This window comes from Anser anser (assembly GCF_964211835.1).
Source record: "Anser anser genome assembly, chromosome: 4".
Taxonomy (NCBI): domain Eukaryota; kingdom Metazoa; phylum Chordata; class Aves; order Anseriformes; family Anatidae; genus Anser; species Anser anser.
The window spans coordinates 70,519,836-70,545,604 of NC_139724.1; the positions used below are offsets into that span (position 1 = coordinate 70,519,836).

Consider the following 25,769-nt stretch of genomic DNA (forward strand, 5'->3'; position numbering starts at 1 on the left):
CCTTCTATTTCCCTAGTCTTTTCCTTATAGCCCAGTGCTTACAGAGAATCTCTATGGCCTCTTTAAGTCAAGGAGCAGTCAATATTTGGGCTTTACATGTCATCAAAGATGAATCCAAGTCTATAACTTCATCTGATGAGAACATATAAAGGTATCTTTATGGAGCCAAAATAAAATGATTAGACCATCATCCTATTGATATTGCCAGTATGGTAATATCAGTGTGTGCATGTGGGACTTCACTTTTTTTTTTTTTTTTTTCATGCCTCTCCAAACCATTCTGTGCACCCACGGCTGCTGGGAATAGATGTGATGTGGTTTCTAGGAGGTGTTAAGTACCAAAAAGATTTGCTGTGGGTGACGAAGAGCCAAGGTGTCTGCCAGGTGAAGACGACACACTCCCCGGTTCTCCTAATGCTAGCTAATTTTCCTCCTGCCAACTTTTCTACTCCACCAAGTCTAATTTCAAACACAGACAGTGATTAAATGCATAAGATGTGTCAAGCCATAGAACAAAATACTGTAGCCAGCAATACAGCAAGGAGGCATGAAGTGCAGTCACTGGTTTTTGGAAGCAGTTGCTGAAACAGCCCAGCTAGGAGAGAGAAATAGCCGGTGAGGAATTGCCAGGGAGTACAACCTGGGAAGGCGCTGCCCTTTAGGACAAAGCAGATGTATTTCACAGGGCTCTAGGCAATGACAAGTCTTGGAAACTCGTAGCTAATGTTTCACCCAGTAGCCTGCAAGGAGACCAAATTTCTTGGAAATAAAGTGTTTCTCATGGGTGTCTCATAAACAAATTATTCTGGCTCCGCTTGCCGAGCTGTCCCTTTCTAGGAAAGCAAATACACGATGAAGCCCAACCCAAAACGAAGCCAAGCTACCCTGGCACTGAAAGAGCAATGCATGGGCTGAACCTGGAGCCCTGCCATTTTCCTTAATCTGTTTGTAGGGAGGTAACAAATATCCAGTTTCTCTCGTGTATCAGCGGCTTTGAGGCCTCTTTGTCAACAGCGCTGAAGTCAAGTGCATCTGTAATGCCTGGTATTGTGGCAGGCACCACAGAGAGAGCATTAGGAGCGCTCCCTCCTCACCCCCGAACACAGACCAGGGTGTGTTTATAGCCCAATAATTGCTTGTTTGTGTAAAGTAATGATGTCCCTGTTTGGCTTTTAGGCCAATTAGTAGAATAAAGGTGGTAAAAACACGGACATAATTAGTCTAATGACTATAAAATGCTGACACGAAGTGTAAAATCTCTAGCCTTTTTGACACCTCGGTTTTATAGTGCAATATAAGGAGGGCAGTAACATTTGGATGCGGAGGAGTCCCTCTGCTTTTGTGGCTGACTTTTGAATGTCCCTGCACGATCTGATGTGCTTGGGTCGCCTGGGGTAGCTGACTGTGGTCTCATATTAAAAGAAAGTTGCCTCCGCTAATTACTTCTTGCACTGCTGTTTCCCCTTGCTAATTAAGAATGGCAAAGAGACTCGATTATCATTTTTCCCTGGTAGTTTAAAAAAAGGCAAAACCCCCAACTCCCACCCCAAATCGCCTGGCTGAGGACCTTTCTCCCACGGCTGGGGTTTCATTCCTTGATCAATACGCTACCAGCCGAGATTGCTGGGGACTGGCTGCGAGAAGCAGCTGAAGGCACCAGAAATCAGCCTTTTAGTGTCAGCCACAATGCCAGGGCTGTGCTTGGTGGGTGAACAGAAGGGGAGTTATCTGGACACGCAGCTCTGCCTGCAAACATGAACAGCATCATTGTGGTCCTGCCGCTCCCCTCCTGGTGCGGTTAAAAAGGGACTGTCAAGGCTAGGAAGGCCAAGATGCAACCTTAGGGTAATTATTCACCCAGAGACTCCCTTTGAAACAGCAAGGCAATCCCTTTGGAGGGTTTCTGCTGCTGGCGTGAAAGCCCCCTCAGTTAGCTGATAGCTGCTCTTTCATGCAGGAGTCCAGCCTGTGCTGGGAGGGCTGAGTTGTTGGACGGCATCGATGTGCATCACGCTTATAGCTGCAAAGCTGCTACGGCTGAATCCATCCCTGTCTAGTGAGCTACTTTCTGCTGGAAAAATCCACTTCTCGGTGCACAAGAACAGCACTATGGAGAGGCCTTATGTATCACCTGATGGCACTACATGCTTACAGCAATGAGGTTGTCCCACGTACCTGTCACAGGAGTCTGGTCCAGGGGCTAAGCCTGGGCAGACTTCACCACAGCATGCGTTTTGCAGCACAGGGGGATTATCTGATGTGTTTTCCAGTGTTCTGGCTGATCGCAGGCCATGACAGTCTGCAGTTATTTCAGTTTTTCCTCACCAGTGGGAGGAATAGAGAGGCATTGCAACTCCAACTTCTCTCTCAAAGTCACTAATTTTTCCTCTACTGTCCTAGAAGTATTTGCCCTTATTATCCCTGCTTTTGCCCCACTTCCAGACCACAGCACCTCCCTCTGATTCCTGGCATGGGTCTGTAAAGCAGGAGACTCTTGAGTATGTAAGGCTATAGGAGAAAGCATCTTATCCCATTTCAGACCTGTGTGGGCATAGACAAGGCTCATACCAACCTGGTATGTGTCTGCCCACTTGCCAGCAAGGTTAACTTGTTTCAGGACACCATCTCCTCCTAAGCCATCAGAGGAGGTGGGCAGCGGCTGCCCTTGCACAGGAGCAGACTAATGGGTGTCCTTTGGCTCAAGGGAGTCAAGGGCAGTGAGGATAAGAGCATCCTAAACTGCTCCAGTGAGGTGTCCTCCTTCATGCCCCTGCACTGAGAGTCCTTAGAAATGCACAGGCAGATCAATAGGGACCTGACTTGTGGCAAATGACATTGTCTGATGGGCTGAGTGTGATGCTTGAGAGGTATTTTTTTGTTTTTCTAAGGACACAGTTAATAAAAATGAATTAGGGGTGGTAGCACTTTGACCTTAAGTTTGAACTTCTTCCTGATGCTTGAGTCTCCAGGCAGAGCTCTACAATTCCCCAAATTCACTTTGTTCTACTGTGTTGTGTTTTTGTTTTTGTTTTTTTTTTTTTGTTTTTTTTTTCTTTTCAGCTTTTAAAATTATTTCAATAGATGTAAAAATGTATATCTTGTTGAATTAAAAATGTGGATAGAGAAGATATCTCCTGCTTGGGGAGCTCAGCCGTGGGGTTTTGGAGCATTTATCTTTTCAAAAGAGATTCCTCTTTCTTCCAGCCTCTGCTGAAGCTCAGCCTTCATGCTCTGAACTGCTTTCTTTCCACGGGTTATCTGAAAAAGATTCTGCCTTCCCTCACTCTTCTCAGATCAAAGGGAACACTATCGGTTTACAAAGCATCCTGTCTCCTAGCATCTCTGTCTGGCGTTAACCTTTTCTCCAGGGGTAGGGGACTGGGACCCATGCTGCTGGGTCTCTGGTGTCTACAGAGGTCTTCTGCTCTGTGAATCTGAAAATCGTATCTAAGTTTCCTATTCCCAGAAAAAAAAAAAAAAAGAAAAAAGAAAAAAAGTTTTACATTCTGATGATTTGGGCCGCCAAACTTTTCTGGTGGAGCACTACTGAATGCAGGGAGCTCCCGAAGGGATCAATTTGACCCCCTGTCCTTGATTTGCACTGTGGGGAAGAAAGGAATAAAAGGCATAAAAATGTAAGTTAAAGATAGAGTGTCACCCTTTGCTTTGAATTTCCTGCCTTTTGTCAAGCTAAGTGCTCAATGCTATTTAAATGCAAGTTTTCTATAGGAGAATCCTCCCCCAGCCAGGCTTTCATGGAAAGGTTTGCAATGCCCACTGCTTCCAAGGCTGCAGGTTTGGGGAGAGTTCATCCAAAATCTGCCATCAGAGAGCTCTCCCCATCTCTTCGTTGTCTTATAACTGGTTGATGCTTTCTTCACCATCAGAGCAAAGAGATGGGCAGAGTTTTTGCCTTTACCACTGACAGATTTTGTCCTATGCTAATGTTACCTAAACCGTTTTTTACCTCAGTTTACCTGTCAATTCAGTGGTTATAGCAGTGCTGATATATCTATAACATTTCCAAATGCCTAGATTTCGCTTTGTGGGTTGCATTTCAGTTGGAACAACTTCTTCAGAAAGAGCCTTTTGCTAATGGTGCATCTTTTCTCCTTGCCAAGATGGCCAGATGGCTCTTAGTTAAAAAAAAAAAAAAAAAACATTAAAAATCTCTCTTTTTTTTTGCTAGACTCTCATTACAGTGTGCTGCTGATGGAGCACTTGCTTCTTAAATATTTCCTCCTTTTTATCTATCCCACCCTTATCTTGCCCCTAAACAGACACTCAATTAACCATGGGAACAGATTCTCAATTAGGCGTGGGCAAACCTCACAAGTTCATTTCCACATATTTATACGGTTGGTCAATGTTTTTCTGTCTCAGCTGATATTTCTGATTGGTTTTCAATTAAATAAAAGCATCTGTTCACTGGAAAAATGTTTCAGCAGAACTGAAGCTACAAGCCACTCTTGTTCTTTGGTAAAATATGTGTTAAGGAAAAGTCATTTTCTGTTGGTGGTGAAAATAACAAATCTCTGACCTTAATTTCTGCAGAGGTATATCGAGCCCTGAAAATTTCCTGCTGATTTAGTAATGCATGACATAAGAAGCCTCTAAAAATGAGGCGAGTTGAAACAAAGTGAGGATTCAGTTATTCAAGTAAAGGCATGCCTCCTCCGAATGCTGTGTTGATCAGCTATACCCCAGCGTTACACCTGCTGAACAGGGGGGTTCTCCTTCGGCTTTTGTGCTTTGGTGGAGATCTAGACCAACACCACCAGGCCAATGGCAAGGTAAATGAGGGTGGCCATGTGGCCGTGTAGTTCAAATGCTTGCTTGAGCAAATACACTGTGAATGATTCCGTGACTCAGAAATCTGGCGGTAACATCAGATGTGTTCAGATTATCCCAGAAAAACCCTAGATTGTCTCCATTTCAGTCACTGGTTTGTTCTAGTAGTGACCCCGAACACACTCTGGGTAGGACAAAGAGAGGTGGATTCATCCTCAACATTGCTGAGCTCATGCAAACCCCAGGAGAGGCTTGGTTCCTTCACAGGCTTAGGCAAAAAACCTATCTTTATTTGCCTGCCCAGGTCAGGCCATCCCTCCTGTAATATTTTTGCACGTGAAAACAGGGTTCTGGTCTCCAGCCTTGTTTTGGAGTCTCGGCAGCAAAACCCAAGGCACCCGTGGAGTACCGGGAAGGCAGGACAGCCTCCTGCTTGGTGCGGGGACTCACGGCTGGGCTTAAGCACCGGATTAGCCACAGAATAGCTAAGCTCCTATAAGGCTTGGGAAAACATGCTGCCCTTCCATGCTTAGTGGGTTTGCCAGGCTCTCCTGTCACTTGGAATGAATGGGGAGAGAAATCATTATTTAATTATCTGGGAAGCCCTTTAAAAGACTAATCAGCAAGGAATTTCACTCCAGTAGTAACAGCTGGCTCTCACACTATGAGTCACAAAGAGAGATATTAAAAGGCTGTGTTTTTCTCAGTTAGTGAACTTATTAACTGTGCTCTCCTCTTTTATAAAAATGCTGCATTGTTCTCTAACAATGGACCCCAGCCCTTGAGAAATAAGACAGTAGTGGCCGGGGGGCTGCTTTACTGTAAAGTTGGGGTTTACCCCATTTAGCATCTCAGGCTTCAAATCCCTGGTTTGCTTTTTTGGTCGGGGGTTCAGGTGAGGATCTTCTCTGCTGCCTGGTGAAAATGGGGTCTGCAATGAGTGGAGTCCTTGAGGAAGGCAGTGAGAGCACAGTCAACAATGTGCTTCCTCACTGCCCTTACAGGCAGAGAAAAGTGCATCCCAGCTGTTCTCCTGGTGCTGCAGAAACAGCAAAGCTGAGCCAGGCTCAACGCACGGTGATTTTAAGAAGGAATGGGCAGGATGTGCTGCGACAGGTCTTCCTGAAAGGGATCAGGAGGTCAAGGATGGAAAGGGAAAGGTCCTCCTTACAGAGCTGGGACAATCGTCATCCTCTGTGGCTGCTGCATGGGGCTTTGAGTTGTCACCATGTCCAGAAGACCAGACCTGCCTCTTCTGCTCCTTCTTCATGAGCGCAGCTTTGAGCCCCAGCGCTGTGAGCACAGCAACAGCTTGAAAAGCACTTTGCCATCAATTTTGGCACTGACCTTTCCAACCAGCTGTGCCATAAAATAGAATAGGAGCCAAAATCCAGGGTAGGTAGCCTGGAGATAGCCCACTTCCACAGCCTCAGCCCCTCTCTGCTCACCTCCATGCGAGCTCAGTGGCTTCCAAAATGCTGCTGAAGAAACTTGGCTGGCACCTGCCTGGGTGGATGTGGTGGCAGGACCATCGGGGGCGAGCAAAGCACCAGTCCAGCAGGTCTCTGAGGTCAGATGGAGCTGCTGCATGTCCCCCACGAGCATCTGCACCAGTTCCCCTGGCGCCAGTGGCCAGCAGTGGACTGGGGAGCACCAGCAGCCACAGTGCACTGCCTGGGGACAGACCAAAACTCAAACCGAAGAGCACCGGCTTTGCTCTCTTCTGAAACCTGCTGCTGTGTAAGGAACACTTCAAACCCCAGCCAGTCTGCTGGCTCTGGTGGGGACTGGGTTGCTGGGGGGGGTGTGTGGGAAGGAGGGGAGGAAGGACAGAAGGGGTATGGGATTACATCTTCTGAAAAACTATTTTCCACATACACAGTGCTGTGACATTTTCGATTTTTCTTAAAAAAAAATAATATTTGTGTGTGCGTGCACGAGCATATAAACTCCACTCTCCCCAAAAAATCCAACCCAGACCAAACATTTAACTGTGAAAGTCATTTACAGGGTCAAATTGAATTCCTAGTGTCTTAGCACAGCAGAGCGGAGGCATCTCCATCCAGAATGCTCAATAATATTTACCTTGCAGACAAAAGTGGTCCAAACACAACCGTTCCCTCCTCTCCTGGGGCCCTCGCCGAAGACAGACAGCTCAGCAATCTGGCAGCCGTGGCCAAATCTCACAGGGCAATATTTCAGCTTATATAAGGGATGGGTCTCCCTGCCAAGAGAGCTCCTACAATTTACATCAGGGAGGATTTGGCTGGAGATAAATCAGGCAGTCCTTCCCCCGGAGGAGCTGCGGTACCAGCAGCGCTCACCTGTCTGCCCGGTGTGGGAGACAAGCCTGTCCTGCCTCGGGCAGCCCCAGGTACAAGCTGCACATTTGGGGTGCCCTGGGAGAGGCAGACACTGATGGTGGTGAGGAGCAATGGCAGATCTGGGCGTGCTTAAGCACTGGCAAAATGGGTGCTCAGTGAGAGCGCTTTACTTATGGGGGGGGTCTCCTTCCCAGGGGGGTGAACTGGGATTCATTCCCAGGGATGCAAGCTGAGCTCCCTGCTTTGTCACCATCTTTTTGTGCCATTGTCCCCTTGATCTTGGTCTCCTGCCACCTGTACTGTACCCCTGGGTGCTGTAGGTGTGGGGTAGGTGTGAGTAGGACCTCCTGTGCTTGTCCTCTGTATGCAAGGAGAGTGATGGAAAGGATGATGAGCCTCTAGAGACGTGGTTCCAGTTCCCCATGCACACCTCCTCATGCAGCTGCCGTGGGGGAGCACACGCCATCATTTTGGGGCTGGTGTGGGCTTGCTCTCCACTCCTGCTCCAGGAGGAGGCTGGGAGGACTGCTGAGTCAGAGCTGTCTGAACCAGGGCTTCCCAACCCCTCTGGGTTAGCAGAGGGGACGGGAACAAGATGAAGCATCACTGAGCCGTGGGCAGGGTGAGCTCCACCTGATACCCGCGGGGAAGTCTTCGGCAGCCTGACCTGGGGCTTGCCTTCCCCCCACGGTCACACGCCCATCAGCTTTGTTGTGTAAATACAATGCAGTTTGCTCCTGGTTGTTTGTATTTGGTTTTGCTAGTCAGTAGGCTCACTGCACCCAGAGGGGGCATGCACAGGAGCTCGCCAGACTCCCAAGGAAGACCAACAAACCTTCAACTGGTGCGCCAGGACAGGGCTTCCCTGTAAGGACACAACACTGAAGTAAGGACACTGAACTAAGGACACCGAAGTCCATGCCCAACAGCACTAGATGCCCAAGCATATAATAGCCATGATAGGACCTCTTAAGTCCCTGTCAGAGGGAAAGAATGAGCCAAGATATTGTGTAGCTTGTGCCTGTTTCTGTAAAGAGCTCTCCTGTTACTGGATACTGTGCAATATCACAGGGTTTCTGGCCTAGGCTGCTATGAAAGCTCCTTAACAGATAAGAAAATATGCCTTTATATTATATTTGTCATTTGATTGTGAAAGGAGACATTTTAATCAGCATTTGTCAGCCTGTCTGATATATAAATAGTATTTTTATTCCGTTACACTGCTCTTATCAGGGTCCTCCAGTCTGTTCACTCACAAAAAACAGTGATTATCTTTTCTGTAGGGAAATCATGGCTTTCTTTTTCTTAATTGGGCAAAACTTCTACTAAAGTGAAGTTCTGTCAAAACCAAGCTGAACGTCCTGAGCGAAAAGAGGAAAAGGGGGCAGACAGAGAAGTGTGCCAGAACCCGAATTCAGAAAAGGGAGGACAGGGTTGCCCATGCAAGGAGACCAGTGGGAAGTCACCAAGTAGGAGGTTCCCCAGGGGCTGGTGACCCCAAGACCAGCCAGGCAATCCTGGTGTAGCTGAAGAGGCAGCAAAGAGTTTGCAGATGATGGTATTTATGAGATATACAGGGAAGAAACAGACATGGAACATTGTTTCCAGCAAGTCTTTCTTCTCCCTCCATCTTCTTTTGAATTGCACAGTGAGTCTCTGCATCTCCCCATCCTGTCTCTGCCCCTGTGCTCACCTCCTGTCACTGGCACCTACAAACCCTTTTTCCATCAGTTTGTGCAACAAATCCCTGCACATCCTTCAAATGGGACACGCAAAGTCTGTGACACCTCAAGTTAAAACCAAGTGAGCCCCAAGTGGTGCTGCGGATTGCACTCCTCTGCTATCACAAATAGAGACTTGTGATATCCAGCTGCATTGGTGCTGCCTGAAGATTCCCTTCTGCTTTTCCTTCTGAAATCTGCAGTGTGCCCAGGGCCCTTCCTATGCTGCTGATGCTGAGGACGAATCTGCCCTGTGCTATGAAGTGCCATAAGCAACGGGCACTTGCACGTCGGTGCTTCAGCACAGATATGTAAACCTAACCCCAGTTTGAGGGATTTCCAAATTCTGAATGAGAGTATGTGCCTGGTAGCCCTGTTTTCTGGGAAAAAATAAGAAAAGAAAAAAAAAAAAAAAGGAAAGAAAATAATCAAAAAATAAACAGACTCCAAAGGCACCTGTTTAGGAGCATTCAAAGCACAGCGCAAAATCTAAGGCCATGGCTTGATGCTATGTCTACGCCTTCTGCAACAGCTCAGTTAAAAGGCTTTTTTTTTTTTTCCAGAGGAAAATGTGACACTTAAAAGGTAACATATTCTTTTCACCTTCCAGTTTCCAATTCAGTTTGTAACTTAGCCCCAAGAAGTGATCGGGGGCAGCTTTCCTTTCAGCCCAAAATCTCTTTTTCATGCACTGGATGTCAGCGCTCCCGAAAAGATTAAATAAGGCAGAGGTAATGTAGATTTAAAGGATTTTCCAGATGAAGTGCCAGGGCACTTTGAACTGAAGAAGAAAGGGGTTGCTGTGTGGGGAACTGCTTGGTATGGGGGGAAGGCGCTGTACGGGTGAACGTGCCGTGTCCGCGGGGCCATGAGGGCTGGAAGAGCACTGCTGGCTCTGCTCCGTGGGGCACAGTGCAACAAAAAAAATGCATAGAGGTACAGCCGTGGATCTAGGGAACTGTCCTCTGGGCCTCACCAGGAGGTACCAGGATCTCTTTTCAGGATTAGAGAGGTAGAGGGACTTACCCAGCTGCCCTGGTGCTACCACGTTGAATTTGATGGATGTGCAACCATGAGCAGCACTGCTGGGGCAGAGGGGACCTCCACCCCCCTTAGTCTTTGCCCAAATATTCAGCTGTGCATCAACGGCAAAATCACTCCAAAAGGGATGCCAGCGTGGAAGGAAGAGTTGTGAGGACAGTCCATGGGCTCCCTGTGTTTGTTCAGCAGCCATCTCAGCTAGGGAAGGGACATCAGATGTCACCGGGGTCAAATGTTTCTGACACCACCAGGAAAAGAGGCACTGGGGCAATTTTTCTTGCTTGTCCTGTAAGAGGGAGACTCCTCCCTGCTTCAGCACTGGGAATGTCTGGGCAAGAACATGAACTGCTTTAAAGGATAAATTATTCCTGTTATCTCCAGATGGATCAGATCTCTAACAGAATCTGATACCAGCCGTTCAGGAGGAAAGTTCAAGGGAGATTTGTGGAACTGCTCACTCTGTAAGGAGCAGAGCTACCTTCTGGCCACAGGCAGCGTGGGGAGAGAGAGGCAGGGGGAGGATCAAGGTTTAATAATAAATAAATAAATAAATATATATATAAATATATATTAAAAAAATCCCCTTCACATTTCAGTAGCAGCTCTTCCAAGCATCCCAAACCAAATTAACTCATGAAAAATTCCTGGCAGATCGGCATGAATTCCACAGATAGGCGAAAAGAGATTTGGAGGCTGAGTGAATAAACAGCTTCGAGTCATGCAAAAGGGCAGTGGAGTGCACAGAAAGAGAAGCCAGGAGTCCAGCTCCATTTCTCCTCTCTGGCTGGCTTTTTCTTGTGCCACTTGACCTTCGGGAGCACCGCTTGTGCCGTGAGTTTTTTATCTCTACTCAGGGGCATCTTTGTCTAATGAGCTGCAGAGAGGCATGGAGAGCAGTCAGGAGGCTGAAGCAGTTCAGGTATCTGATGCCATTGAGCTGATACTCATCTCTGCCTGTTCAGGCTTGTTCACCCTTCGGGAGATGTGGTTGTGTAGGTGTGGGGCAGTGTGGGATTATTTGGGAGCAGCAGGCAGCATCAGAAATACAAGTCTTGACAGGAAATCAAGGGCTGATTTTTGGGTGCTCTGTGCCTGCAGCAGTCCTGCTTCTTCTTCCAGAGCCCTTCATCAGTCTTCTGGGCAAATTTTCAGTGGCTGCTGACCTGGTGAGCTTTGGTGAAAAACATTTATTTTGAAATCTGACCATGGTTTGAATGGTGAGTTCTTCGGAAAATTGAAACTTGATGCATAGCCAGATCAAATAAAAAGCCACTGGGCGAATGACAGCAGACATCCATACCCCGCTTCAGTAGACATTCATAATACGATTGTTGAAATGTCTTTAGATTCCTCTCATCTCTTTTGGGCATCGGTTTATTTTCTCTATTATTAAGGGATCATCCTGTACTATTTATTTGTTAGTAGCATGCTGGTTTGGCTTGTGCAGATCCTAGCACGTTGGTCCCGGTCCTTAGTGGGGTAAATGGGATGGAGGCAGGTTTGGCAGTAAGTGCCCTGATGCTGAGCCCAATTCCCCCACCACGGTTGCAGAGCTCTGCAACACATGTTCAGTCCCAAAGCCACCACTGAGTAGCTATTCCACATGTCTTCAGTAGCTATGCCCACATACCATGGGTATCTCCCCTGCTCCCCATAACAAACTTTCAGTAAAAGACCCAAAGCCTTGCTATAAGTTGCAGGAGAACTCCCAGGCGTCCTCAGCCATGCAATAGGAGGAAATTCATTAAGTAAAATTCCCCCTCGACTTTATGAAAATGGTTACAGCCGTTACTGCAGACGAAAGGAAAGAGCCCCATGGCTCCTGCCCATCTGAGCTGGGGGACACTCATTCCTGGTCTCTAATCTGGTGCCAAGTGCAGCCCCAAGTGGGTGATCCCAGACCATCGTCATTTAACACCTCCAGGAGGACCAGACCACACATCCTTCCCTGCCTTCCCTTTCCAGTCTCAGGTGCCTCTGAGGAAGGTGAGGAAACCCCAGCAAAAACAAACAAACAAACAGGGAAAGAAAATCTGCTCCCAGGGTCTGCAGGCACTCAGGAACAGCCCTGGGTGATGGCACTATGTCCTGTGTGGGCAGGGACGTGGTCCTGCCTGGTCGTAAAAACTCAACAGCCCCTCTCGAGTGGGATGATTGTGGATTTTTTCATAATTTTGAGGCTTGATTTTTAGAGTGCTGAGCATCAGCACCTTGCCCAGACCTCTGAAACTTCGTCCTCAAACCCTCTGGGCATCATCTACCCCTATGCAAGTGCACAGCAGGGAGCATTGGGCAGGCAAAGGCAGGGTGATTTTCAGATACAGCCTTAAAAACTGCAGCACAGGTTGCTCTTTACGACTCACGTGAGGCATTGCACATGGCTCTTGGGCACCCAGGACCGGCCGGTCACATCCTGCTTTCTCTGTGTCACCCCCCCACCAGACCCTTCATAAACACAGATGTTCCTTCTCCTCTGACAAAAATCATTCGTGAAAAATTCAATGGGACGTTTCTTCCCCTCTCTTTCTCCCCCTCGTTTTTGTTGTATTCTTGACAAGCTTGAACTCCATAGGGGGGGAAAAGAAAAGAGCAGCCCAGCCCCTGGTTCTCCCGCATCCTGCAGGAGTGCCCATTTTACATGGTACAAAGGTCATTTAGCATAGCATGAAGCCCTCAGCGACTTGCACAAGGCAATTTCATCTGATCCGTGATGGAATTCCACTCAGCCAAAGTCCTTATTATTATGCATTTTTTACACATTAGGATTTTCCTTTTGTTGGCAGCCAGATCTCTTCATGAGGTGTTAAAAAGTGCAGAGGGGCTCTCTGCTCCACTTCGGGGAGCTAATCCTGCCTTTAAGGCTGGGATAACTGTTTCATTGCGGGTCGGGATCAGCTTTAGAGCCTCTGACGTTTGCTGACAAGGATCTCAGAAACCAGCACAAAACCTGCAGTGGAAGAAAAACCATCCCCGCGTCTTGCCCCAGTGAGGGCCATGAGACTGTAGTTTCTTCCCTTTCTCTCGTTTATTTTTTTTTTTATTTTTTTTTTTAGTTCTAGCTCCTAGTTTTTTGAATGCTTTCCAAGCTGGAAAACATGTGATGACTCATTTGCACCTGTGAAAAGCAATCCTCCCGGTTTGATGGATGATACAGCAAACCTTAAAAAATAAAGGTTAACCGGTAGAGTTAAATAAATAGATTCTCCCCCAGCAGTGAATGGAGCAATGTCGTAGGCAGAGCCAGCATCTGCTTCGTGCCAATCACAGCCACACGTCTCCTGGATAGCCAGAATAGCCACTTCATTAAGCATTTTGGTCCTTCAAGTACTAATTAGATTATATCTGAATCTGAAAAAAAAAAAGGCTGCCTTTGTTTATAGCTCTTATAATATAATATCCAAGCCTATTGTAATGTTTCTGGCTGAAAACTAATCAAGCCCAGTGCTTCAGTCGGGAGGATGTTTCGGTGATTTTAGACTGTTTTGACTTTATCAGAAGAGATGAATTCAAACAAGAACAGGTGCAGAGAAAAGCAACAAGGATGTTGCATAATCAGGGCCTGGAAAGCCTGTTTTATGAGAAGGGACTAAAAGAGATTGGCTTGTTAAGCCTAGCAAAATGAGGGGAGCATGATTGCTGTCTATAAATACATCAGGGAAGTAAATACGAAGGAGGGAAAAGCGCAAAAGGCAGGGCTGGCACAAGAACAAATGGGTATAAGCTGGTCACTAATAAACACGGTCAGGAAATTAGAAGATGTTTTCCAGCCACCTGAGCAGCACGGCTCTGCAGCAGGCTCCCAGCAGGAGCCAAGGGAGGGAAGGCTGGGCATAGCCTGAATGGTGCTTGGGCAGTTTCTTGCAGGGATGGCACGTCCTGAGATACGGGAACTGAGTGCAGGGAGATGCCTGCTGGTCCCACCCTCATCTGTCAGTGAAAATATCTTGTAACGAGGCGGGGTGGGAGGAGGAAAGATGGAAAATTGTCACAGTGCTGGCAATTTGTTGGGAAAAGGCGACTTCTGGGGAAAATCATTTCTCAGGGAACAGAAATAAGCAGTGAGAAAATTTCAGCCAGTGAGATAAGGACTGATAATGAAATGTGTAGTGGCAGTGAAATGGTTTTCCTGGATAATACAGGAAGCAGATAGGAGAACTGGGAATAGCCCTAAGCCTGTTTTCTTCAGGACAATACATGCTTTCTTCCCTGAAAGGTAGGGAATCCCAGAAAAGCTAGATGGGACCAGATCCTGTAAGGGACCACTCCAGCTGCTAGCAATGAGCAGTGTTTGGTAAGTTATGAAAGGATGAACTGAATTTTGGCTTTTTCCTCCTACCTTCCCCATGACCAAAATTGTAAACATGGGAAAAGACTTCCCTTCGGCACACTGCCTAAGGAACACGGGGTAAATTAGCAGAGCTATTTAAGTCCCTTGCTGAAAGTGGCTTTTTTTCCCCTTCTGATTTAGGCAAACTGAAGTGTTTAAGAGAATTCACCAGTCTGGCACAGTCCCTCCGTCTGAAGCTGGTCTGCTGCATATGAAATCCTTAAACAGTCTTGGCTCAGCAGAAACATTAGCTGTTTTTGTTTTGTGACTAGAACCCAAGTGTTATTTGGAGTCATCCCCTCACAAACGCAGGCGCAGAGCACAGTGTTTTGGTCAAGCTGATCCTGCTCCTGCCTGAGTGAAAGGCTTTTGGCTAATTGGTTTTTAAGCGTTCTGACGTTCGGTCATCATCCTGCGAAAGATAAGAGACAAGAAGCTTTCTGGTTTTGCTTATAAACCCGGAAAATACACAGCAATAAAAAGCCAAGTGTCTGGGGGGGAGGTCTAGGTCCCAATCTCAGCAGCACCTCTACTGGGTCACCCATGGCTTTGTAAGAGCAGGATGGTTTCCTCAAGATATTGTTCCTATCCTGTTTTTCTGGTTTCTCAGGTACATTTCCAACTCTTTTTTTTTTTTTTTTTTTTAACCAATTAACAACGTACTGGTCCCCCTTCACTAATAATAAAGGCAAAGAAAGGTAAAGCAAATAGTTACCAAACAACCGAAGGGACTAAACAAAGAGTGACGCCTCTACACAGACAAGTAACCCCTGGTACTGTGGCTGTAGCATATCAACGCAAGCACACATCAATATCAGTCGATACTCTACCGTAACCCAATACCATATGCACTTCAGCCACCCAAAAGCGTCCCAGGCATCCACCCTGCTCAACACATGCTGCATCTTGCTCTCCTTTTCCCCTGCAATTCTCTTTTTTTTTTTTTTTCTCCCTTTTTTCCCCTGCAATTCTCCTTTTTCCCCTGATTTACTTGTTAACTCCGGACAGGTCACTCAGTCCCAAGGTTAGTAACCAGGTAATAAGCTGGCCCTCGAGGTTCAGATGCAAGATCAAAGGTGGTTGGAAGGGCTTGGACAAGGAAGCTGCTGTGTTAAAACATGGTTACAGGTGCATGACAACCGATTGCTCCAAAGAGACACTGCCAATATTAGCCAGGATAATGCAGAGGGGATACATTCATTACTTGGGTAATGATTTTACTTGCTTTACTTGATGCTTGCCTTCAGTGGACTCACTCCAGAGATGATTTGTGCATTGTCCATATGCACATGCTATTATTTGTCTCTGCATTTATCAAGCTTGGGTCTGCACTGAGACTTGAGAAAAACCTGACAAGAGTATAGAGATGCAGAAATGGCCTTCAACTCTCTATTTGTTAAAAAGGCAGATGAAAAAGCACTCTAACATGCTTATAGATTGGTTGGCTATGAGGACATCGATGTTATAGATTTGTAGGCTGGGCACAACCTCATTGAGGTTTTAAGGGTAAGGGGTTCAATGACTGTGGTGCAATGAGAGTGGCGTAACACTTGTTTTTTCTCATTGCTCTCCCAGACAGTGCCTTCAAATGAAAAACATCATCCATGGTGTGTACTGCAGAGAGGAGAATAACTGCCTGGCTCATGAGTTTCTTGTTGAATGTGTTCACTGAAACAATGTCATATGAATAATTAGGCAGACGCAGAAATACTTACTGATGGGTTTTGTAAAGTACATTTTCTTTCTATCCCAGAAATGCCCTTGCTACTTTTGTTCTTCCTTTAAAGTGAGAATGGAAGCTCTCAAACTAAATCATCAGCTAGTCTTGAACTTAGGCTGGTGACTTCGTGTTACTTAGACTTTCTGTGACAATTGTATTCCAAAGTAGAAAAAAGGCATAGTCTAGACAAGTGATGGTGTGTGCAGTTTCATTTAGAAAGATGGACAGAAGAAGGGCAAGATGGAAGGAAAGAACCTGTGCAGACGTTGCTCTGAACTCCCGGAGAAATGGAAGTGAGAAACACTTTGCTGCCCAATCTGTGCTTTGCATTCAAATCCTGCTGTGTGCTATCTTTACTACTGCCCCGTGCCTATATGGACTTCCTTTCTCCCAACCTCTTTGCTTTCCCATACTGAAGAAAAAGGAGGATCTTCCTCTTTTAGCCTTTATCCTGTAGCCATTTGTTTGGCTTGTGCTCAAAATAAGAGTGAGATGATTGCAAAGGAAGACATGTTAGTAACTACAGCTTGGCTAAGCACCCATCAGTGAACAGATGATACAACATATATATACGTGTGTATACCAAGAGGTGGGTGTCTTCTGGTTTCTTCTGATCCCAAAGCAAAGCCTGTTTTTGTGTTTGAATCATCATAACTCAGAGGTCTTTAGGTCTGAGACTCCAGTTTTGTTCTTTTTATTATTTATTTATTCTTCATATGCACTTAATCGTTTCTAACAGATGATAAAGATCCTTCGTGTCATATGAAAATTACTAAAACCAAACTGAAACGTGGCTAATAAATATGTATATGCATATTCCTGAATCATGGCTGCCTGCTCCTGGATGATTATTGCAGGGATCCCAGATTTCATGCTGGTGAAATGTATTTAAACATGAATATCAATTTGAGACTTCAGTTCTGATCACACTAGATGACTCTTAACAACCATGACCAACCTCTCCTCAAATCATTACCATTCGTATAGCCACAAAAGGCAAACTTGATGAGAGAATGAGAAGCTAGTAGGGTCTCAGGCTAAGCATACAACGGTGGGATAGCTATAAATGAACCTTTTCAACCATAAATTACATGTGGCCAGTAATTCCCTTTTCTCCCTCTCGCCCTCCCTCCCCATTCCCCCCTTCCACTCTGAAAACCCTGGGACAAAGGCTTGCCTCTCTGAAGGATGCCTTTCTGGAGGATTAAGCAGCTTTTGTTGACAAAATACAAATTACAACTCCTTTGCTTGGTGTCCCGCCTTCTCAGCTGGGCTCCAGTCCCTGAGGGACAAGGCTCTATTACCCCTGCGTGGATGAAGAGCTCAGAATAGGCAGATGTAATTATTAACACCATTCAGTGGGGTGTCTTTCTGAATTATCAATTAAAAATCTCTACTGTTTTTCCTCACAGTAAATAGAAAGCCGATGGCAGTTAATCTATTGTGCAGCAGAGCTTTATATGCATGTTTAAACAGTGTGCTTCTCTGCTTTTTTATCCCAAGGGCAGTGTGGGGTGAGAGGGACTCCCATGAGGTAGCACAAAGACCCCTGTCGTTCGACAGAGAGAAGATTCTTTGGAGAAATATTGTCGCCTTCCACCCTTGCAAACAGGTCCTGTAGAGATGGCCAAACAGGCGAGAGATGTCTGATATTGTGGAAGATGACAAATGAGCCTTCCCTGCTCAGACACCAAAGTGCATCTAAACAGCTCTTTTGATGCACTGCTATTAAAATGCAGAGTTCATGGGCAACAGACACACGAACATGAAGTGAAAACAGAAATTAAGCAACGTGATTAAAACCAACAGCCACACTGAGCCAGGCTGCCAAGAGCTGTCAGTTTTTGGCAGAGGGAGAAGACCGGCGAGGCAGGTTTTGGGGAAGGGGCTGCGAGGATGGCTCAGGAGCAGGAGTCCATGTGTAGAGATGTGTCAAGTTACTTGCTGATCTGTCAGTACGTCGCCAGCTCTCACAGGAACAAAATTCACTGCAAACTTCCTGAGATGGGTTGTTTCAACTTAAAGCTCTCCACTGAGAGCTTTAAAATTTCCAATGGAAGTTTTGGAATGACGGTGTGGTGTGGAGCTACCACCTCCATCTGACAGCTCCAAGCCCAGTCCCAATATTTCTAAAACGGCTGATATTGCTCTCAGATTCTTCTCCACTTGTGTTCATGGTCATTTTCTTCTTCTAAGTAACTTCTCTCTGGTCATACAGTTTGACCTATTGCATGCACAGAGCAAAGTCCTGATTTATAGGTAAATTAAATCCAGTTTTTTTCCATGTTGTATATACTGTATATGTTGTCTTTTCTCATAGCTGGGATTTCCACTGAATTCACAGCAGAGTGAGAAAGGCTTTTAATATTGAAAAAGTAGCATTATGCACAACAGGAATGGCTGTTCAATAATTTCAATTTCCAAAGTGGAGTCAATTAAAAAAGCACCCAAAGAAAGACAAAACAAGAAAGATTTGGGACTATGTCTGTGCTTGGTAAGTAGAGCTAAAAATGCCATATCAGACAATAAGAATAATAGCTGTTAAGGAACTGGAAAGCATTCGGGGCTGGACATGTGCCTTCAGCAGTTTAGAAGCTTATTTTATTAGCACTTAAGACCTAGAAGTAGCACTGAACTCTTGACATGTTGGACCACTTCCATCTATTGCCTAATACAAACCCTATTCTCCTTTCCTAGCTCTTCAGAGTCATGATTACCTAATAGCATGCAATACCTGGGTGCAGTCCCTCCCAATCTCTCTCTCTCTCTCTCTCTCTCTCTCTCTTTTTTTTCTTTTCATTTTAATAATACAATTCTCCATGCCCCGAAAGCTGGCAGACCATAATGGACCATAATGCACATGCAAGTGTTCCAAGCTGCACCGCTCTGCTCAAAAGCCTTTCTCCAAGATGAATAGCATTTGAACTTTGTCCAATTTTTCTTATGTGGTATGTGCCCTTTATTTACTCTGTCATGTATATCTCACTCCATTTAAAATATTCACAGTTTGTTTTCAGTGCTATCTGGCTGGCCTTCAGTCTGGGTTTAACAAATGTTAGACGTTACATTCACTTGCGTATTTCAGGTTTTGTCATGAACCAGAAGGGAAAAAAAAGGAATAATAAAAAAAAAATTGCCTGCACCGTGATTTAAATAACATGTTCAGATCCTTTATTTTTTTGTTTTAAATGCCTTCATCTCTTGGCCTTATAAGGTGCAGACTGTCTCATGCTGAACTCTAGCTGGGTGGCCTCAGTCAGCCAACAGCCCCGCAAGCTCATCCCATTAAAGTCATTATGTTTACTTCTTATTTCAACAAACCAACCTGGATTTTGAGACAAGAAAAATTGAGGGAAGGAATCCTAGGTCCATTTCAGAGTGAAAGGGTGCAAAATTCTGTTGCCAATAGGCTGCAAAATGGGATCTTTCTGCATTTGCTGTTAAAAATGCTTTTTTTTTCGCTGCAGGGAAGGTGAATTTCTTTCCCTATGAAATTTGAGGAAGCCCTCAGCTCATGGACAAGAAGTTAAGAGAAGGTAATTGCTGGCAACCAAAGCAATTTTTTATCGGAGTAACACTGCTTAGATCTAAGAACACTTTTTTACCGTTACTCTGGTCCCATTTCCAATAGGAGAGCGTGTACCCCCATGGATAACACCAATAACCTTCCTGAAGTGCTCTCAGTGGTTGGGGAAACTGAGGCACAGAGCCTTACTTCAGCTTACACAGAACATTGCTGGACAAGCCAAGAATCAAATGTGTGTGAAGTATACACCAAAGAAGGATTTGAAGCCCACGCCCACTGACAAGTAGCATACCTTATGCTGGGAACGCAACTTCTCCATGTGCCTCTGGTGCTGTGCAAAGGAAGTGAGCCCAAGGTCTTTCTCCCAGGAATGTGTGGTCTGTGATGCAGAGAGAAAGGACAAAAAGTGGAAGGCAACAGACCTTGAGGCCAGAGGTACCAATGTGAATGATGAAGGGTGATCAGCCGTGTACAGGGGAGTGAAGCCAGGAAAAACAAATAAACACAGGTTCCTGGGTGAGTGCTTTGGATTCTGGGCTGGGATTATGGTCCTCCCTCTGTCACTGAGAGGCCATGCCATCATGGCACTTTTTTTCTCCATAACACATCCCACATGCTCTCAGGGCAGGGATGGGTTCCCAGAGGATCCTGGAGTTTCTGAAGAAAGGAGCCCTCACCAGGGTGGTTCCCAGGATCTCCTGGATTGAAAAAAAAAAAAAAAAAAAAAGAATGATGAGTGAACCTTGCAATGTGCTGGGTTTTTCCCTCCAGAGCTGGACACAGCCCCAGGTACCTGCGATTTCCCTGGGGCAGTCACCCTGTGCTTGATTTCCCTCTGACCCTCAGATAAATAGGACAAAAAAAGGAAGACTGAAGGATGAGTTGCCTTGATTAAGTGTCCAAGTACATTCCAGAGATACCGGGCACTACAAGGGCTTTTCAGATTCGGCCAGATTGCAGCAGAACAAGAACCAGTAAGAAGAAGCTCAGCCTGGAAGTTAAGGGCAGTCAAATTCACAAGGCATGCAAAAAAATAATTAAAACAGCAAGGCTGATTAACACATAGCACAAACTATGGAGGGGAAGCAAGACATTTCCAGATCAACACTGAATGCCTTTCTGGAAGTCGTGCTTTGATGAAAATAAAAATGATTTGGCTCAACGGAAGGAAAATAGAGTGAACCCGGTTCCTTGGGAGGGATTTCCAGAAGACTCCTCCAGCTGAGCAAAAGGCTCTTCTCTAGTTTAACAGTCTTCTGAGCTTTTTATTGTGGAGTTTTATTTTTACAAACTTAGTCCTATCAGTTGCGCGACAAGAAGTGTCAGCACTCACCCAGCAGTTCACAGGAGGACTTTTATCCTTTTGTGTCTCACAAATGTCTCTGCGCACAAGGGAGAAAGAAAAGAGGGGAGGAGAGCGTGCTGGAGTGACTCACTGCAGAACTGGAGAAAAGTCCCAGCAACTGTCTGGTGGAAGGCTGCGCCATGCCAACGCTCACAGCCCCGGAGAATTGCTTAGCAAGCTCTTGTGAGACGAAACAGCAAAGCAGCAAATGCAAATGGTTGAGCTGGATAAACAAAAACATCCCGCGAATAAAAATCTGGGAAAATGGATTCAGGCTGCTCCATCGCAGGGCTGTTGACTGCATTCCTTCTCAGCAGCAGGATTTGGCCTTGATGCTGGCAGGCCTGTGGCCACGCGGGGAGCTCCAGCCTGCGTTTGAAGAGGCTTCGAAGCCACGCTGCAGCTCAGAGGAATGTGCGAATGCACCAGCTCAAAGACAGAACAAGTCCCAGCACTTCTGCAGCCTGGAGTAAAAATTGATGCGCTGTTCACAGCTCTATTAAAAGCCACGACCTCAAGACTCTGCCCTGTGGAGGGGCTGCCCATCATTCATCCATTTGCCATCTAAGCTAACAGATAGTTTGTTTGAGGTCCTTGTGGGCAGAGGTAGGAGCTGAGCAAAGGTCCGACCTTCCGTAGGAAAACTCATCCACTTTGTCCTACGGCTTTCAGAAAGCACGGACTGAACTTTCTGCCTTGGGAACCTGGTTCTGGACTTTTCTTTTGGAGCTAGGCTATATAGACACATTCAGGCCCCATACAGGTTGATGAATCTCTGTGATTATGAGAGAAGAGCTTCAGGTTGTGTTTGCAGCTGAGGTGATGAGGTGCTCACTGGTACAGGAAAACACTCCCCAAATCATAGTGCTCGGTACCCTATTGCATCCTGCAAATACTTGTGCATGTGCCTAAGCCGTCCTGTGCTGGTGGGAATGATGGGGACAGATGTGACCTGCACCGTAAATCAAGGAACAGGCACTTAGAGTGGAGGAAGTGAAAGGCTGCAGCTTTAATCCTGGTCAGTGACTAATATGAGTGGTAAATCGAAACAGACGTCAGAGATCGTGAAGCACTTGTTGTGACTGTTGAATACACGTCACAGAACCTCAGCTATCCTGCCCAAGGATGCTACGCTGCCTCTGTTCCTTGTTGTTTTTACAGTGTGAGATATTTTTTAAAGACCTGGGCTCAGGACTCAGCTGTGATATATATGTGTGTGAGAGGTGATTTTGTCTGGGTGCCCCTGGATGCTCTGAAAGCGCCAAAACTCAGCTTCTCACAGCCACCTTCCTAACAGCGAGGCTCAGAAGTGTGTGACTTTGATCTTCCTCTTCAAGAGCAGGATGGCTTTGAGGGAGGCCCAATGAACAGATGAACTTTTAGCTTGGGAGGACCAGTGTGAATCCAGACTGCTTTGTTTGGGATTCAATCCCATCTGCTGGAGCTTGGGGACCCTTTCTTTGGTGGGAAAGAGAGTTTGCTGAAGCCCCAGTCCTGCTGGGAAATTTCTCCATGTGATGGCTTTTAAATGTTGGCTTTAAGGTTAACCTCACAGCTGCCTGAGATGAATCCAGGTTGTGATGCCTCCCTGGTTTGGGACGGCTTCATGGTGGAAAACCTTGCTCAAAACTATAGAAACCAAATAATTCTCAGTGCTCCTAGTACTTGCTGCTGTTAACACTCAGGGTTTTTTAACAAGCATGGGCAGGCCTGTGTTTATACACATAAACCTGTAACAGGAGCATGTGTATAAGCAGGGGTGTTGCCTGTGCACCTACCTGCAGACCAGATTTTCCCCAGGTCAGCTGAACATTTTGGAGTCCTGCTAATGTCCCAACCCAAAGGCCTTCATTTCCAAGGGACTTGCTCATAAATTTTGACATCTTGGTATGAAAGTCATGCATGTAAGATCTGAATCACCTCTCAGTTCTCAGCTTCACACATATGAGTATCTCTCTGCAATGTTAATGCCGAGAATTTTTTTATTTTTGACCGAAAGTTGACTTTTTTCATACATATCTCTTTATTCTAGCCAATGGACCTTTAGCAAAACAGAACATTGCAAGGCCTGTAGTGAGACCACAACATTTTAGTCTGCACGTATCTGGGTAAGCATCTGACTAAAGTGAAATTACTAGCCTCTATGAATTTTTTATGACTGTTTTCCTATGGGCAACTACACAAGAATTCACCTTTCATGAAAGCAAAAATACAAACTGTTGTTGCAAAAAAGATTCTGAGAAATATGAACCGTGATGCTTTAATCATTAGAATTCAAATTAGTAAAAAGCTGTTGATAATTTTTCAGCCATCTTGTGATTTTTTAAGGTAATCTCAGGTTTTTGAAGGTTTTGTATACAGTTTTTCAACTATGTAGCTGGCAGCTCACACACCTCGAAAATACCAAGGTTATGACAGCACCCAAATGATTATATTAAGCATGTTTTCTTGCTATTGGATTCAATGGCTTCCTTTGCGTACACAGACACACACATATATATATTTTCAAAATCAGACCATTCATGTAAAAGATATTGGAGACAGAAAACAACTTTTAGTATGGGTGATGGAAAAATGACTATGCTAGTACAGCCAGCATTTGCCACTTCTGTTTCCAAGTGACTGAGACTTTCCAGAGGCAGTGAGTACCCTTGTGCTGCAGAGAAATAACTTCTTTATACAGGCAGCTTATGTGGTAAATTGAAAAGAACAGTTGCATTGCCTAGAAGCTGCAGATCAAGTGATGCACGCCTTGACTATATCACTCGTCTCCCATCTATACTCCCATCCAGGACCTTAAATGATTTTTTTACCTCCTCATAAATGGTTTACTAATTCACTGGCATTTGTGTGCATACAACCAAACACAGGCAGCCTTGTGGTCATGGAGTGTCACATTCAGGAACTAGACTCTTCCATCACCTTGGCTTTTAATTCAGAGGGAAGGCTGTTTTATATATAACTCATCTTAGGCAGTTCCCTAACTCTTCAGTGTCCTGAATTCTTCCTAGGAGACATTTTGCATGATATTTACTGAAGCGAATTGGCCAAGGTCAGGAAAATATTGTTAGTATAGACACACATATTTTTCATTAGAAAAGAAAAATATATTCTTTCTTTTCCTATTGTTATATAGCTCTCTCATGATTACATGTTGGTAGTCCCTCAGCTGGAGGGGACGTTTGCCATGTGTCATTTTGTGCTAGTCTTTAATAGTTTGTGCAGGGCAAAACGGAGGACTTTTGCCAAGCCTCCACTGTCAGAGTGGGGAAAGAATGGGTGAAGGGCTGCTTCAGTCTCCTGTGACTCCTCAAAGACATCTTGATGTCATGAAGGATTGAGTGTTTTTCAAACTTCAGGGCTAAATGTTGCAGTCCTGTACTAATGAAGCTGTACAGCTTCAGCAGGAATTCAGTCTTTCCAGTGTCTGTAGCCTGAGTGAAGTTTACACTCAAGAGACAAACTTGTGTATAGAAGAGTAGAACATCTTTGGCCATTGAGATGCCTTTAGCTTGGGCTCACACTGGGCATCATGCTTGGGAAAGCAGGATACTTTACACCAAATTATGGAGTAAATTGCAGTAGTGGCAAGGACCCCATACGAACTCTCCTGGGACCATTACTCTTGGTGCCATTGCTAAAGACAGTGTCACCATCTTGTCAGTGCTGTTGTTAACAGCCTGATTAAATTGAACTATTGCAATTGCAGTCACACTTTTTGCTGAGAAGACAGTCCCAAATTCACTTCCTTTGTGAATAAGACACAAAGGATAGCTTATAAAGACAGATGGATCCGTGCTCCACCTAAAAGAAGAAACACCCTTCCTGAAAATATACAGCCTTATCACTTGTTCAGACCTACAGTTAATGTAGGATAGAGCAAATGATGCACTGTAAGAGTGCAAGAACATGAGAATGATTGTACAAAGATCCTGTTAACCCACTGTCCTCTTTCTGAGCCTCAGGTAGTAGCAGATGCCTAAGAGTGTAGAAAAGAGTAAGCATAGAACAGGATTCAACAGTTTGTGGCCCAGGGACTTCCTCAGCCAGGCTGAATCTTTCCAAATATGCTATGCACAAATAGTCACAAATGGATGGTTGGGGGGTGAGGAAAATGACTTACAGTTGCTAAAAAGTCAAAAGTAGCTTGCCCCCAATGAGTCATGAGGTGAAGAAAATAAGCTTAATGTTAATGAAACTCAAGGTGGGCGTGAGTGTAGCTGGGGACCTGCAGCGGAGGCAGGACGTTGACTGCTCTGCTGGGAGGGAGAGGCAGCAGCAGGGGAAGAGCTGCAGCCCAGCAGGACTTCAGGTCCCACAGCCTTGGGAGATGGCTCTGCAAGGGAGGAAGGCCAAAGTGAATCAGTGGAAAAATTGTGTTGCGCTTAATTTGGGTTTAACAGTCCTCCCCCTTTCTAAATCACCATAGAGTACCATATGGGGAACCTCATCCAATTAGGCAAATCTAATTTAGTTGCTTCTTGGACTCAGTGATCTTCCTTGTTAAGATTTTCAGCTTTAAACTGAAGCATGTTGGCCCATTTTGTTAATTGCGCCTGTTGGGCCAGGCCTCCTGTCCTTGTCTCTAAACAACATTACTAAGAGCTGGTGAAACGCATTGATCCTCCCTGGTCTAGCCATACACGATCAGATGAGCCAAAATAAACACAAACTGGGCAACTTTTCCAAGAGAGAAAACACCTCATTTGTTGAACCTCCAGGTCTCAAAGGCGCTTTGTCCATTTTTACTTCAAACTTTCCAGAAAGAAAGGCCTGTTCTTCCAGAAGATCATGGATGTAAAATTCCAGATGGATTGTTGCAGACTTTGAAATTTAGGGAAAAAAAATGGTTGGAGACTGGGAAACTACTGTAATATGAATACTGTTTTAGACTACTGTCTCTCCACAAAATACTCCCGAATATAGCAGCGGAGAGCAATATGATGTATTGGGTAGCTTGAACAAACCTCCAAA

The 25,769-nt window shown here is 45.4% G+C and overlaps 1 long non-coding RNA gene across 1 annotated transcript; it reads left to right on the plus strand.

Moving 5' to 3' along the window:
- The first annotated feature begins 18,748 nt into the window (after positions 1–18,748).
- LOC310899253 lies at positions 18,749–23,920 on the plus strand. Its single transcript, XR_014584109.1, has 3 exons — positions 18,749–18,872; positions 19,392–19,460; positions 19,556–23,920. It is a non-coding gene; the product is annotated as an uncharacterized lncRNA (long non-coding RNA).
- The last annotated feature ends 1,849 nt before the right edge of the window (positions 23,921–25,769 follow it).